Consider the following 13,591-nt stretch of genomic DNA (forward strand, 5'->3'; position numbering starts at 1 on the left):
CTGCAACATGTACATTATCTCTGTACTATGACATCACTGTGTGTATAATCTCTGTATTATGACATCATTGTGTGTATAATCTCTGTACTGTGACATCATTGGGGCAAATTTACCTGGTCCAGTCACGATCCCGCGGGGCGTTGTCCGGCGAGGATTCAGGTCTGCCGGGATTCACTAAGGTCATGCGCCCGATATCCAGCAGGTGTCGCTGCTGCACCAAGGTCCGCCGGAGTTCACCTTCTTCTTCCTGGTGCATGTAAGTGCATGATCTTGCGACACAAATAGTTTTTTAAATTTCGTGGCTTTTCCGAATCCGTCGGGTTGTCCGACGGCCAGGCCCCCCATTTCTGCGCGACAATCTGCGCGACAATCCGTTCGTGTGCGCCAAAATCCTGGGGCAATTCGGCGCAAAATGGAAATATTCGGGAAACCCGACGAAAGTGCGGATCCTTTGTAAATGAGCCCCAATGTGTGCATTATCTGTGTACTGTGACATCACGGTGTGTATTATCTCTGTACTGTGAAATCACGGTGTGTATTATCTCTGTATTGTGACATCATGGTGTGCATTATCTCTGTCCTATGACATCACGGTGTGTATTATCTCTGTACAATGACATCACTGTGTGTGTAATCTCTGTAATGTGACATCACTGTGGGGCAGATTTACTTACCCGGTCCTGTCGCAATCCCCGAGGTGCGCTCTGCGACGAGGATAAAGTCTGGCGCGATCTTTAAGATTGTGCGCCCGATATCCTGCATCTGTTGCTTCCCCACTGAGGTCCGCCGGAGTTCACCTTCTTCTTCCCGGTGTATGTGAGTGCATTGTCTTGTGACTTAGTCCAAATCAGTCGGGTTGTCCGTCAGCCACACCCCCGATTTGTGTCGCATGCAAGTCGTCGCGATTGCGCCAAAATCCGATCACGTGCACCACTTAAATGCGGTGCAAATCAGAAATAGTCGGGAAACCCGACGAAAATGCGCCGTTCAGACCCCCAGTAAATGTGCCCCCGTGTGTGTAATCTGTAGTACTGTGACATCATTGTGTGTATTATCTCTATACTGTGACGTCACTTTGTGTATTGTACCTTTACTGTGACATAACTGTGTGCGTTATACTTGTACTGTGACATCACTGTGTGTTGTCTGTGTGTATGGCTCATCTCCTGGAGAACATTTCAGTTATAATTTACACTACTTCTGCCAAAATATAATAAATTTGTGAGGCTTCTGCAGGCCACCTCTCCTTACTTTTCAGGTTGGTCCAGCTGTTAACTGAACTGAACTGTGGAAACAATTGGATTGATTTTAGATAATTCTTAAAATCCCTCTGCTAGTTTGCAGCTATGTATGGATTCCGGGTAACTTAGATCATTGCCTTGACCGGATATAGTTATGTCTACCTCCATGCTGAGAGCAGGACCAGGCTTGTACAGGGGTAAAAACATCTGAAACCTGTTCTTATTTGTTAGCAGTAAGATTTCTATACACGCATGAACAACAGATGTGTAAAGTTGAAGAAAGTTGTAGAAATTGTTAATTATATTGTGATTTTGCATATAACATATTCAATTTAATATGGGTTCATCTTAATAATGTTCATCAAGTTGCAAACATTGTATTGTTGTAAAGTAAGTCATTCCACTATATGGCTTATAGCATAAGTGTGGGACTTATCTCCAGGAGCATGTGTATTACCATGTTAAATCTTAGGGTAGAACACCTTTCCTCAGTTATTAGGGAAAATTACTAGGAAACTTGTATCCAATGCTTAGTTAAAAATGTGAAAATTGTATGAACCACATTTCTGTTTCATACCTGGTGTAGGGGTGTCAGACTGCCTACCATAGTAGCAGAAGATTCTCCGGCAGGCCCAAGTTTGGTTGAAACTGGAATCTCCTTCTTGTACATTCAGTGTCGGACCGGGGGACGTGCGGCTCACCAGTAAAATTTATTCTGTGGGTCCACCTACTGTTACATGGGAATATCACATGCACATTTTTAGGCCACGCTGAAACAAGGGCAATGCATTTTAAAACTAATAACTAATAATGGTAAAAACACAGATGTGTTTTGTGTTGCAACATTTGTTGCTACTTACCGACCACAAGCTTTTAGTTCTAAAAACATCTGGGATCAGGGAAAAGTAATTCCAGGTGAGATTGAAATGGTTTTCCAAATGAAATTTAGTTGCATCTTGTCAACATGGACTTAAGCCCCAGCATTAGGCGGACCTCTTGTTAAAAGCAATCTGTCCTTCCCTTCATATTGTTTCCCTCTCTCATCTCCCCCTCATATTGTGGCCCCTCCCTTTCCCCCCTATATTGTGCACACCCCCCATTTGTAGGTCATCCCTCATCTGCCTGCTAATTCTGCGGCCTCCTCTCAGTTCCCCTTTTTATTGTGGCCCCTCTCAACTGCCCTTTGTTACTGTGGGCCCTTATATCTCCCCGCTCTTAATATGGGCCCCCTTTTATCTGCCCCTCTTGTTGTGGGACCCTCTCATCTCCTCCTCATCCACAGGCCCCCATAATCAGACCCTTTTTGTGACCCACTCTCATCTCCCCTCTTATTATGGCCCATCTTGTGGGCCCCCTAATCTTCCACTCATTTGTGGCTCTTCTCATCTCCCCCATTTAAGAGTGGCCCCTTTACAGTTTTATTATAACATAATAAACCAGAGATACTCCCCTTTCCAGATTTCCCAGAAGCTCCCTCTCCTTTTTTGCTGCTGTGTGTAGCTGTGATGCGGCAGGCAATGATGTCATCATATTGTGCCTGCCAGCCTGCTACGCACAGCAGCAGAAAGACTCAATGTGACACATGTATCAAACTTTTTGCTTGCCTTTTTCTTTGTTTTTTATGTGACTTTTAACATATGCTCACTTGTTACCTTTTTCTGCAGACAGTCACCTTTCAAAGTTTGCCATTTTCTACAGTATTCCCTGAGTTATCACCTGAATCTTGATTTGAAAATTGCCACTTTTTTTTAAAAAGTCCCACAAAAGTCACAAATTTTGGCGCAAATCTATGGCTGACCATGACCAGGTGTAAGAAAATAGCTTAGAGCTGATTGCAACTTGATTTTTGTTTTAAAATGTCGCCGTGGAGGGCAGAGTTAACAATGACAGGGGGTGGAATCATTGGAGGCCGGAGTGAAGCCAGCGGGTGTCGGGGCCCACCAGTGGTTTATCTGCTACGCCGGTGGGCCAGTCCAAGCCCTGTGTACATTTAAGTCATGTCTGTAGGATGCAGCCCCTGGCTTCCCTGCTTGGCTCTTCTCTGAAGTCCCATAGGAGAAAATGTAGAAAGACTCTCTGGCCACTACAGTTGGGGGACAGAGATGGTTATCAAAGTACCCGTGTTCTAGATATAGATGTGTCTTAAAATTTGTACCTGCATCTGTCAGACATTTATAACAAATTGTCTCCATATGCCATTGGTTTCCAAGATGAGAATAGCCTTTAGAAATGAGTAACCATTCAGTGTGACACATATGAATCTGAAAGGGTCAAATACTTTTATAATAGTGAAACAATAAGCTTAATATGGGTTTTTACCATAGTCAGCATAATAATGTGCATGAAGCCACAAACATTGTATTGTTGTATATTAACTCATTCCATTATTTGACTTATTGGGGCAGATTTATCAAGCAGTCTGAAAGTCAGAATATTTCCAATTGCCCATGGCAACCAATCACAGCTCCCCTTTAAAATATTCATGAGCACTGGTGAAATGAAAGCTGAGCTGTGATTGGTTGCCATGGGCAACTGGAAATATTCTGACTTTCAGACTGCTTGATAAATCTGCCCCATAGTATAAGGAAGCATTTACTATATGTAAAATCCATTTGCCTGACTGAGCTGAATGCTATGAACAATTGCTCCATGTGGCTACAGACTAATGGATACGTTCTTGTGATGGATATGACTTTAATGACTTATGAACTTTTGGATTTTACTATGGAGCAGATAATATTTCTATGCACTTTCCTGGCAAGTACTTTCATTTTCCATTACATACATATTGTTATGTGTCCTGATCTGATTATGTTTAAAAAAGTGCCGGTACTGTACTAAATCTGATCCAATTTATGTTACAATTGTATTAGATCCCTTATGTAGAGGTGTTTTATGTGTTGTTATGATCTTTACATTTCTTGAGATCAGCTATGTTTGTTCATGTGTATTAGTGCAGGTGATGCCTTGTTTTACAGTTAAGAGATTTTTTTTTCAGAAATGCAAAGACATTTAAACAAAAAAAAATTATGTAGACAGGTGGTATATTTGTATTTCTTTAGGTGCATTTTAGGCACTTCACATTTAATATAGTGAGGAGGTGTTGAAGGGAGTCTAGTAGCAGTTTTGACCATGCAATGTTACAATGTATGCAATATTACAATGGCATTTTGTGTGGTTAGCAGTAGCACGACTGTGAAGAATGTTTTATATTCCAGGATTGTAGCTGGAATTGGAACACTGGGGTACAGTCCTAACCATGCTGTGTTCTTTGATCTGCACATTCAAATTGCTCCCCAGCCCCTCCTCCATGCTGTAATATCCAACCTGAAGCCTGCTACTGCTCTGATTTAAAGGTCAGGGCTATCATTTAAGATCTTAAACATAAGTAGCCAAGGTCCACCCACAATCCTGGAATATAAATGCAATTCTAACAGTCCTACCTCCACTAACATACACAGATTTCAAGTACCAGAATCAATTTGCACCTACATGTACACCTTTTTTAATAGTTGCACTTCAGAAATCTGTCAACCATGTCTGGTTTTACATAAAATGAGCTGGAGCTGCTGCAGAACTCTAACTCCTCTTTTGCCACCTGATCTCGAGTGAGTACCTGGGTCCATGCCTGCTATCAGCATCTCTCTACCACACTGGCCATTATGGGAGCAGCTAAAAGGAAAATATACCATCAAAATCAAGCATGATTTGTTATCCATATCCTCCTTCTAAAATAAAATACAAAAATGTTAATGAGCCTTAAGGGCTCCTGGGAGTGTTACCAGAGACCCTCCATGCTGCAGGTTCACAGCCTGTTAAATTGTCCCCTCCCCCTCTGCACCATCAGAACTTCTTCTTTATGTAATCTCATTGCAGCACAGGAAGTAGGGGGGGAGGGCTCCGTGCACACTAGGACAGCCTGTGAAGCTGCAGCACGGAGGAGATCTGGTAAAATTACCAGGAGCACTTCAGCTCATTAGCATAATTATAACAATTGGTTTTAGAAGGAAGGAGGCCATGAATAACAAATATAATAAGATTACCACAGTCCTGTTGCTTAAATCTATGAATAAGTGTCCCTGGTTTATCATGTTTGATTTTGAAGGTAGATCTCCATTAATGATCCATTTGGATTTAGCAATTTTTCATTTTAAATACAAAGGGAAATTTTCCCAGTCTCCTAAGAATTAGGCTTATTATCTTGCAGCATTCACAGCCTTGTCACATTACTAACTTGTAACTGTGGCAATGCAAACAGCCCGATATCACAGTGACACAAATACAAACAATGGAGGGTGTTGTAGATGTACATAAGAGCTTCATATTTTTACATTCATGTCCCTCCCTTTGTCAATCGCCTGCTCTGTGTAGACACAAAGACACATGATTTCTTATTTCCTGCTTTCTTAGAACTTGTTTCAGTACTTAGAGGTGTAAAGACACATCATATATCCTAAGAAAACCGATAGACTCGTGACATGCTACCGTTAGCTCGCTCCTAAAACTTGCAAGACAGTTCTGATGTCTGGATTCTCTTCACACTAATCTTCACAGGATACAATTTATCCCAATATCGTGCAATGCTATGAATCTGACTTATCTGACAAGATCTTGCTATAATCTTATATAAGCGACTCTGGCCCACATTTACTAAGATGCTTGCGCCAGTTTTCCGTCAGACTTTGCACGTTCTTTTCAGTGCAAACTGCTTGCACATGTATTAGAGAAGTGTCTTCACCACATATTTGTCACATGTGACCTTTTTGTGTCGCGGCTGCACTATTCTTCACACAACACAGATTTTTGCTTTAAAAGGGGCGATCCGGTGCTCAGTCGGACAGTGTGCCACACTTACATTGCAAAGTCCAACAGAAGTGTGTTGCATTCCCCATGTTGAAGGTGCACCAAAAAAAGTTGGTGCACTGTGTCAGGGCAGTGCAAGGGGCACCAGATTTATGTAGAACGTGCGCCAGAAATCCTGAATCTGGCGCCCTCTTCACTATACACGGGGAAATTGCATATAGTACAGACTGCACTCATCTTAGTAAATGTGGGCCTCTATTTATTGGTTCGTACATTTGCTATAAAGTTTCCATTTTTCAATCGTTTCTGCTTCGCTTCAGACTAATCCGTCAGAATGACAGCTGTCTATCATCCAAGGGCTTTGGGAGGAGGAACAGGTGAGGGAAAATGAAAAAACTTACTAAATAAGATAGGAGCTTTTCATGCAAAATCTGTGTTTTCGAGGATTAGAGGGAGTTATACTGTATATACACCAATTTGCAGGACCAATGGAGCAACCTCAGTCCGACTGAATAAAGTTTAAAAAATTTGGCTAAGTTTCAGGCAATGTTCTGAGGGCTAAATCTCTGACCGATACATTTGTGCAGCTACTGCTTAGGTTCCTATACTTTACTTGAAACAAATGCATTGTTGTGGTACTGAAATAAAGTTCCAGTTGCGGTTTTGTCTTCCCACTTGAGACAATGGGGTAACATTGTCAGAAGGGACTAATGTGGCAATAGTTCCTGCCAGATCATTGCAGGATGTATACTTTGGTTAAGAAATAAAGTTCTGTATAACTGTAAAGAAGTTTCAAGATGCATAAAGGGTGGCTAAGCTGTGGGTGTGAAACAGTTAAAGTCTCCTGCATCCAGCTAAGGGATAATCCCCCTCAGATAAGTCACTAGACCCATGTAAGAAGCAGAGTGACTGAGGTCCCACTGAGAAGTGCAGCAGTGTATTGTGTTAGCGGGTGTGTCACTGTATCCGGATATCTATCGCCCTGCAGCACAGAGCAGGTTGCAGCCAGCAGCTGCTGCACCACATCCCCCGCCACTGCCTGCTACACCCGGGACTGGCTGACACACAGGTATACAATATTTACTACTGAAAGGGGCACATTGCTGGGCAACACACCAGCCTTGTACTGCAATGCAGGAGCTGTATAAGAGGAGGGAGGAGTCCTTATGTTTGGCATTGTGTGGCATCAGAACACATCTGTTCTGTACTAAGCTCTTCTGTATGTGTGAGTATGTGTGTGCAGAGGGGATCTGGCCACAGTGCGAATGTAAATTGGAAGTCTCTGTCTTATGTCTAATGGTTTTAATAGAGAAACAGTGCAGAAATGTTGTATGTTATTGGCTACATGTAAGTTGACACCGCAAAGAACTATTTTGTTTCAGGAACTGTACAGCAACATAGTCAATAACACAAAGCAATACTAAGTTTGGAGAAAGTAACTTATCTACTTATTGTATCTATGCATTCATATTTATTCTGGACCCTTGTCACAAAATATGACACCCATAGAAATCTATGTCCACACAACCTCATTTAATAATAATTCTTTATTTTATTTATATTTATGGATGTATGTACATTAGGAAATGTAATCAGTGCTTATAGGGTAAGAAATCTTTCATGGACTCACTACCGGACAGTACAATGCATGTGTGTTGTGCTCATTTCATAGAATCATGACTATTCTACAACCGTAATCCGCCGAAATACTCGTCGTGTAGTCTAGATGTGTCCATTTCTGTCCACTTAGTTCAACATCAACATACAATGGTGAATGGTAAATAGTAAATTGGTCTGACAGAAAACTGTTGAGTTGTATATAAAAATGTATCAACCAAGCACTATGATCGTAGAATGTAACCAATACCTAAATGAAAACTTGAATATATAAAGAATAATAATAAATCCACTTTATGAATATGATTGGTCAAGTCAGTCAAAAGTCACCACAATATTAAAGGGAATAAATATTCAATCAATATCTCTGTTACCTTCCATAGATGTGGAAGGAGATCTTACCTGCGTCGAAATGGAACATTTTTTATAATTTTCCACTTTAAGAGATATATTATTTTTAGTGGATTTGATATTACATTCACTTTAATTTGTCAATATAGTTTGACATGAAGAGGTACAGCAAGCAGCCCCTTCATGTGGTACACAAAGCAGTGTTTGATTTGTAAATAGTATTGAACAATTGAGTAGAAGTTGCAGTTATTGTGGGGTCACTTGCAGTTTCATCAGTACAAAAGAAAAACCTTGAGAAAACCTCTATAATTTCACTAGCATTTGTATTCATAAATAAACGTTTTCATTGTTAGCTCTTGTGAGCATCACCCTTATACAGATTGTTTGTACTAATGGCTAGAGATTAGCAGACCCAATGTTTCTCTTCAGGTTCGGCATGTGTGACCCAGACATCGGCAAACAGCCAATTCAACAAATTGACGCCCATAGAAACTAGCCATGGTGGAGGAGAGTTTAGCACTGATGTCAAGCTCTCCCCACCTCTTCTGTGACTGACATCATGCACCAGACTTTAGGAAAGACGGATACTTATGGAACATGGACTGACGGGGCATTTTGTGGTGGGAATAGCTTGACTTCATAACTGAACGCTCTGCCTCCAGGCCGTTATACAAGCATTTTACATCTCTGTTCAGAATTGATTTTCTGGCTAGGCCAGAAAAGAAACATGATCTGGAAAATGAAGCTGCTTGCCAACGTACTGATAGGGCATATGAAGTAAATTTCTGCTGATTGGTTTCCTTTAAATTCTGTTTGGATATTCACCCCACAATTTGTAAGGCGCAGTGGGATATCATGGCGCTCAGTGTCAGACTGGAGGGTCTAGGGAAAAGGAAAATCAGGATCGCTCACCACCAGGTGCACAATCTGGGGAGGGTCTCCACTCTCGTAGCAATAGAAAGAAAAGAAAGTTGATTGGCACTCACTAGGACCGTTAAAATTCTTTAGCAGCTTTATTCATCCATAGTAGGTACAATGAAAGTGAAGGCAGATGCAAGGATAAGGCTGTTCACATCTACATCTGACGCGTTTCATATGACTAAGGACCTATTGGTCTGAAACGCGTCAGTGTAGATGTGACCAGCACCTTATCCTTGCATCTGCCTTCACTTGTATTGTACCTACTATGGATGAATAAAGCTGCTTAGTCATATGACTAAGGACCTAATGGTCTGAAACGCGTCAGATGTAGATGTGAACAGAACCTTATCTTGCATCTGCCTTCACTTGCATTGTACCTACTATGGATGAATAAAGCTGCTAAAGAATTTTAACGGACCTAGTGTGTGCCAATCAACTTTCTTTTCTTTCTGGAGTGTCTCGGGCCCACCAGTAAAATCTTTTAATGGGTCCTACCAATGTACAACCACATGCAAGTACTACCTGATATCTATTTGCCAATTCATTATAGTGCTAGGAGCTTGTCAGTAATCTTCTGACTGGCCTTTGCCTATAACTCAGGAGCTCTTAGCAGGCCTCAGGCAGTATATACATGCCTGGGCTCTGTAGCATGAATGAGTAGACCCGGGGTGAAAGGAAGGACATTATATTTTTATGATATTTTATTTATATGACATCTCAGTCATGTATTATCATAGGGTGGCTAAAATTCTGTATGCTGAAACATATCTGTGAGGGTTCTGACTACTCATACCTTAACGACTTGGCCTTTTTTAGTTTTTTCACTTCCATTTTTCACTCTCCACCTTCAAAAATCTATAACTTTTTTATTTTTCCACAAAAGAGCTGTGTTATGGCTTATTTTCTGCGTAACAAATTGCACTTCGTAGTGATGGTATTTAATATTCCATGGTGCGTACTGGGAAGCAGGAAAAAAATTCTAAATGCAGTGAAAATGGTGAAAAAACACATTTGCGACATTTTCTTGTGGGCTTGGATTTTACAGCTTTCACTGTGTGCCCCAAATGACATGTCTACTTTATTCTTTGGGCTGCTAAGATTATGTGGATACCAAATTTGTATAGGTTTTATAATGTTTTCATACATTTAAAAAAATTAAAACCTCCTGTACAAATTTTTTTTTTTTTATTTTGCCATCTTCTGGCGGCAATAACTTCTTCATACTTTGGTGTACGGAGCTGTGGGTGGTGTCATTTTTTGCGACTTTTGATGGCATTTTCATTGCTATCATTTTTAGGACTGTGCGACCTTTTGATCACTTTTTATTAATTTTTTTATATTTTCCAAAATGGCAAAAAAATTAAATTTTTGACTTTGGACGCTATTTTCCGTTATGGGGTTAAACGCAGCGAAAAACCGTTATTATATTTTGATAGATCGGACATTTTCAGACGCGGCGATACCTAATGTGTTTATGATTTTTACTGTTTATTAATATTAATATCAGCTCTAGGGAAAGGGGGGTGATTTGAATTTTTAGGGTTTTTTTTATTATAATATTTTTTTTTTACTTTTTTTTACTTTTACTTTTACTATTTTTCAGACTCCCTAGGGTACTTTAACCCTAGGTTGTCTGATCGATCCTACCATATACTGCCATACTGCAATATGGCAGTATATGGGGATTTTGCTCCTCATTCATTACAATGTGCTGATAGCACATTGTAATGAATGGGTTAAAAGGAGACAGCTTCGGGCCTCCGTGAGGCCCGAAGCTGTCATGGCAACGGATCACCGCTCCCCGTGACGCCATCGGGGAGCGATGATCCGCGGCAAGATGGCGTCGCCATCTTTCTGAAGCCTCCGGCAGCATTGCCGGCGGCGATCGTGGTGAAAGCGCCCGCGATATGCAGCAAAGACTTACTGGCTATGGAGAGGGCTTGGCCCGCGAGCCCTCTCCATGCACCCGGACCCGGGAAGGGGTTAAAGGAGACGGAGACTATAACACTAAAATCAAGCTTTCCCCATCTTTCCCGCCTCTTTCAGGAGATCTGGTTAGTGATGTCTTTGGATGCAGGAGCATAAGTTACAATGAAGGGGCTATTTGGAGGCGAAGTGAGCTTGACTTCAGTGTTAAACTCTCTGCTTCCTTGACCTTTTACAGCCAATTTACATCTCGCTTTAAAGTTGCCCATGAGTCCTCTCCATGCACCCGCATCCGGCATGGGACGTAGTATTATGTCACATGTCGGTAAGGGGTTGAAATTTGCAATTTTTTTGGTTCCTACCTCCCCAAAAAAATATAATAGAAAGCAGTCAAAAAGGCTGATGTACCCTTTAATAATACCAATGTAACCGTTACCTTTTCCTGAAATAAACAAGCTCTAATAATACACTTTTGATTGAGGAATAAAAAAGTTATAGCTCGGAGTAACCAACCTACAGAGTAATTTTATTATATTTATTATACTGAGCTGCATAAAAGCGTTAATTGAAAAACAGCTGTTTTATTCTGTTCGGTGCAGGAAAGAGTTAATAAATTTGAATCATCATGCTATTTTTGCTATAAAAATTGACCCATTGGAAAATACAAATAAAAAATACAAAATACAAAGTCCTCATATGCCCATGTCAGATTAAAAAAATTAAAAGTTATGTCTTTTGGAATTTGAGCAGGGAAAAACATAAAAAAGGTCTGTGTCCTGAAGGGCATTTTGTGGGGTCCTTAAGGTGTTAATAAAGAAATAATAAACACCAGATACTTAAATCGCCACATTCCCTGAACTAAAGCTAGCAGGTGGGATGATGTCATATCATCGTTCCTGCTGGCCTTGCTACACGCAGAGCTGCTCGTTCTCTGCATTATCACTGTATTCAACTCTATCCGTGTCTAGAGGTCAGGAGGTATGAGAAATTAGAAACACAGTTAAAGCTACCTCGTAGGGATTAGATATAAACTAATGAACATTCATCTAGTATTTATTTTTAAAAGTTTTCTAGTAACACTGCTTCTTCTTCCCCCACCAGAAATAGGCCAGAGGCACCTCCACCTGTAGACAGAAAGCCAAACAATAACAATATTTACTTAGCACAAAGGAAATGGAACTATCATACAATGCAAATATTAACACATGTGCATATTATGCACTTAACTTTCTTTCTAAAAATGAAATAAAAAAAAAACATGCATCATATGCTTGGCACTTTTACCAATGGGGGAAAGGGGGTCATCATTTATTATTAGCAGCCACAATTTGAAATAAAATATGTTAGTAAAGAAAAGGAACACTTGCTGAGCAGAAAGAAATTGTCCCAATTAAAGAATATTTATCCTTGTATCATCTATGACTTTTATTTAAATGAAACCTTAAAAAAATATATTTGTCCGAGTCTGTTTACCTAACTATTTCATTAAAGTTGTTGTCTGGAATTAAAAAAAAAAAATAAATACAATATATGGCTTGGTGGAGCTATGAAAGAAATAAACATCTTATACTTACCTCTCCAGTGCTCCGGGTCTCCTGTGGCACGATACATTACCGCCGTGTATAAGTTAGTTTACAGAGGCTGGAGGTGCCACCCCGACCACTGCCACATGAAACTAATGCAGTAGAAGGCGCACAGCAGTAGTCTGGATGGCACCTCCAGCCTCTGTGAGCAAACAGAGCCTTGGCAGTAGCTTACAGCACCGCGGTATGAGTATACGTACAAGATGTTTATTGTTCTCATAGCTCCACCCAAGTCATATATACCTTTTTAAGATCCTGGACTACCCCTTTAATGAATTCGTTAGGTAAATAGACAGAGAAAAAATTATTTTTTTTAAGTTTTATTTAAATAAATGTCATAAACACCTCCAACTTGAGATATCTTGCAGTGACATCATTTAGCCAGCCTCCACTTTTTGCGGTTCCACAGAAACTGATGACATACAGAAGACGCAAAGGAGGTTTTTATAGCTCATGGTTGAGAAAGAAGGTAAAAAATTGGTGACAAACACAATGTAAAAACTGAACTACAAGCCCTAGTTTGTGGAAAGAGCGAAAATAATGTCCATGTGCAAGGGCCCCAATACTGAAATATTTAAGTTATACATTTGGGTCCATAAATATTGCATTACAAAGACCGATATGCATCCAGAGATATTTTTTTTTTTTTACTTAAGACAAGTTACCTACTCATGTTTTATTAATCATTCCCTATATGATAATGAGGGTAACCCAGGGGACAACTTATGGCTTGGATAGCTATACCAGCTGCACAGAGGCCTAGATAGAGGTGAAGGAGAGAGATGAAAGGCTACAGCACCAAACTCTGAAAACTGTAATAATAATTTCCTAAGGGCATATACAGAGAGCTCATTATGTAGCTAACACCCACCGCTGACACCCATAATTGGTGTGTGGTTTTTTGAGAAAAAACACTCGGTTCAGGGATTAAACAAGATATGTTTCTGCATCAGTATAGCTACAGCATTCTCAAGGTATGTTTGGTTCATAATTTATAAAAACAAATGGTAGATTCTGTTTAAGTTTTACTGAAAAAAGTCTATTGCTAGTTTTACTCTCACAGGAACTGATTTCTATGATTCCACAAGAAGTTGTTTAACAATCACATAAAACCAAGCCATATGTATTAAAATGTTAGAAGAAATGTCA

The 13,591-nt window shown here is 40.2% G+C and overlaps 1 protein-coding gene across 1 annotated transcript in view; it reads left to right on the top strand.

Annotated features, from left to right (window-relative positions):
* Positions 1 to 6,964: 6,964 nt before the first annotated feature.
* The window catches only part of PLD1 (phospholipase D1), a 169,348-nt gene continuing 162,721 nt past the window's right edge, over positions 6,965 to 13,591 (top strand). Inside the window, exon 1 of the mRNA XM_072142797.1 lies at positions 6,965 to 7,113. The gene's annotated coding sequence lies outside the window, so the exon portion shown is untranslated. The remainder of the gene's footprint in view (positions 7,114 to 13,591) is intronic.

The sequence above is a fragment of the Engystomops pustulosus genome, chromosome 3, assembly GCF_040894005.1.
Source record: "Engystomops pustulosus chromosome 3, aEngPut4.maternal, whole genome shotgun sequence".
NCBI lineage: Eukaryota > Metazoa > Chordata > Amphibia > Anura > Leptodactylidae > Engystomops > Engystomops pustulosus.